The following is a 3,466-nucleotide window of genomic DNA, read 5'->3' on the forward strand; positions in this document are numbered from 1 at the left end:
CTCTTCCTTTTGTTCTTATATTATCCTGTTATGGCTCAGTGGGTTAAGGACCTGATGTTGTCTCTGTGAGGATGCAGGTTTGATCCCTGGCCTTGCACACTGGACTGATCCAGTGTTGCCACAAGCTGTGGCACAGGTTGCAGCTGCAGCTCCAATTGGACCCCTGGCCTGGGAACTTCCATATGTGGCAGGTGAGGTCATAAAAAGATAAAAAAGAATTTAGTGGCTCTGGAGATATAGGAAAATGACTGTAGAGAAAAAGCCAGCTGTCTCTGACCCTTAGGTTAGCAGGGAGGTAACCAATTCAAATTAGATTTCCAGGCTCTGTCTGACTGCTCATCCCAATTCATTGCTTTCAAAAGGCCCAAGCCTCCTCTGCATTCTCTTTATGGCTTACTTCATCTCCTGGTTCCTCAGGGTGTAGATCAGGGGGTTCAGCATGGGGGTGAGGACTGTGTTATTGATGGACACAGCTGTGTCCATGGGCAGCATGGCAGTAGATGTACACACAAGTGAAAGGCTGGCAGTAGATATACACACAAGGCATGAAATGAAGAGTTACCACCAGGATGTGGGAGGTGCAGGTGGAGAGGGCTTTGTTCCCTCCCTCCCCAGAATGAGATCTCAGCACCACCAGAATCCTCGTGTAGGACCCCAGGAGCAAGAGGAACAATAGCAGGATCACCAGCCCATTGTCAGAGATCCTGAGGAGCTCCAGAGCAAAAGCTTCAGTGCAGGCCAGGTTAACCACCTGGGGCACATCACAGAAGAAGGCATCCAGGACATTGGGGCCACAGAAGGGGAGTGGAAGCATCAGAATAATCTAACAATGGAGTACAAACCACCACACACCCAGGAAGCCAAGACCAAGGCCAACCACACATCTCCCCCCATAAGGGTTACATTGTGCAGGTGTTTAGAGATTGCAAGATATCTGTGTTAGGCCATCACAGAGAGGAAAAAAAATATCTGCCCCACCAGCAAAGTGGAAGAAAAAGATCTGAGCCATGCAGCCATTGTAGGAGATGGCTTTCCTCTCTGATAAAAGATCCACTAGGAATTTGGGAATGGTGAGAGATGAAAAAACAATGTCCAGGACAGATTTGTTCCACAGGAAAAAGTACATGGGAGTGTGGAGGTGGGACTCTCAAGTGATGGTCACCACATGAGGGCATTGCCCAGCATAGTTCCTACATAAACAGCAAGGAAAACCACAAACAAGATTTACAGGAAGAAAAATTCCTTCATGTTGGTGTGGTTTCTCTGGACCATGATGGGTAGCACCCTCTTCTAGATCTACTTTGGGTGAAGATATTTTAGAGTTAGGAGTGTGAAGTCCTGAGGTGACAACATCATTTATCGTATTTTATTATAAGGCTCTTTTAAGCATTTAGATCATAGTGGCTACTAAGAAAAACCAAGCTAGATTCTCCCCCCTACTTTTTTCATTACACCCATGGCATGTGGAAGTTCCCTGGCCCAGGGATCAAACTCATGCTGCAGTTGTAACCTGAACTGCAGCTGTGGAAATGCTGGATCCCCCAATGCACCACACAGGAACTTCCCAGGGCTTACCCTTTTGCAGTCAGAAAATTCTTTTTTTTTTTTTTTGGAGGGTGTCTTTTTGTCTTTTTAGGGCCACACTGATGGTGTATGGAAGTTCCCAGGCTAGAGGTCTAATCAGAGCTGTAGTTTCTGGCCTACACCACAGCTCCAGCAACTCACGATCCAAGCCACATCTGCAACCTACACCACACCTAGTGACAATGCACACCACACCTTAACCCACTGAGCTAGGCCAGGGATCGAACCCACAATCTCATGGTTCCTAGTTGGATTCCTTAACCACTGAGCCACAACAAGAACCATCATAGTTTTATGTTCTCGATCTGACAAAAAGAAAGATTATGGTCATTTGACTATGGCTTGTCTTCTGCCCTGTAAGAATAACTTCTTCAAATGTATACAAAGCTTTATGCTTTACCCAAGTCTTCACCTGTAACATCATCTTGATTTTGATTTTCATGATGCCACTTTGGGGTTCTATAGAGCAGTTATGATTATCTTCATTTATAAAGGGGAAACTGAAGCTTAGAGCAGTTAGTGACTTGCTCACATTTGTATATTTGCCATTTTTTTTGTATTTTTGCCTTTTCTTGGGCCACTCCAACGACATATGGAGGTTCCAAGGCTAGGAGTCAAATCGGAGCTGTAGCCGCCGGCCTACACCACAGCCACAGCCACAGCAACTCAGGATCTGAGCTGCATCTGCAACCTACACCACAGCTCATGGCAACGCCAGATCCTTAACCCACTGAGCAAGGCCAGGGACTGAACCTGCAACCTCATGGTTCCTAGTTGGATTCGTTAACCCCTGCGCCACGACGGGGACTCCCTATATTTGTCAAGTTAATAATTGAAAAATCAGAGATTCAAAGCCAAATACATTTTCTGATGCTATTCTTAACATTTTGTGAAAGCATTTTCATGTGAATTTGTAAGTCCAGACTTAGACTTACTGGGTCAAATGATATGGTAGTTTCTCTAATTTTAAATGATAATTAAGGTATTGTAAAGAAACATCCTAATTCTAATTGTGTTTGAATGTATAATTTCTATCTTTCCTTTTTTTTAGGGCCACACGCACAACATATTGAAGTTCCCAGGCTGGGGTTGAATTGGAGCTGTAGCTGCTGGCCTATACCACAGCCACAGACATGCCAGATCCAAGCTGCATCTTTAAGCTACACCACAGCTTATGGCAATGCCAGGTCCTTAACCCACTGAACAAGGCCAGAGATCAAACCCTTGTCCTCATGGAAACTAGTCAGACTCATTACTGCTGAGCTATGACAGGAACTCCCTTGATTTCTTTTTATAGGCATACTGTGATCTCATGTAAATGATAATACTTTTTAACTTCTATGAAAATAGAAGGCTGAAAATGTTATTATCTTCATAATATAAATGTCAAAAAATATTAAATTTTAAGTAATTTTTTTTATAATTTTAGGGGAAGAGATCTTTGTCAACATTACACAGAAGATTATTCAATTTGGCTAACTAAAAATATAAAACTTCCATGGTTCATAAGTGTTTAACTTAAGTCTAAGGCTAAGAATAAATGAAAAACTTGAGAAAGTGTATGTAAAAAATACAAAATAGACAGCATTTTATATATGGAGAGAACTTATTCAGTAAGAAATAAATACTTAAAAATGGGTCACAATTCACAGAGAAATAGAGTTGATCAGCTCACAAATAAAAAGTTGTTCAATCACATATCAATCAAATAAATGGAAAATGAAATTGTGATGGAATACCATTTCTTATGTAGAAGATTGGCCAATGGCCAATGGTGAAAAGATCCATTATTGGTATGGATATGGGGAAAGAGATACCTCCATATATGGTTAAGAGGAGTGTCTATGGGGACAAACTATCTGGAGTAATTCCAGAAATATGT

At 42.2% G+C, this 3,466-nt stretch overlaps 1 pseudogene; it reads right to left on the reverse strand.

Moving 5' to 3' along the window:
- Nucleotides 1–336: 336 nt before the first annotated feature.
- Nucleotides 337–1,272, reverse strand: LOC125119140 (olfactory receptor 4D6-like; annotated as a pseudogene).
- Nucleotides 1,273–3,466: the final 2,194 nt, after the last annotated feature.

This window comes from Phacochoerus africanus, unplaced genomic scaffold, assembly GCF_016906955.1.
Source record: "Phacochoerus africanus isolate WHEZ1 unplaced genomic scaffold, ROS_Pafr_v1 Scaffold_15, whole genome shotgun sequence".
In the NCBI taxonomy this organism is placed as follows: Eukaryota; Metazoa; Chordata; class Mammalia; order Artiodactyla; family Suidae; genus Phacochoerus; species Phacochoerus africanus.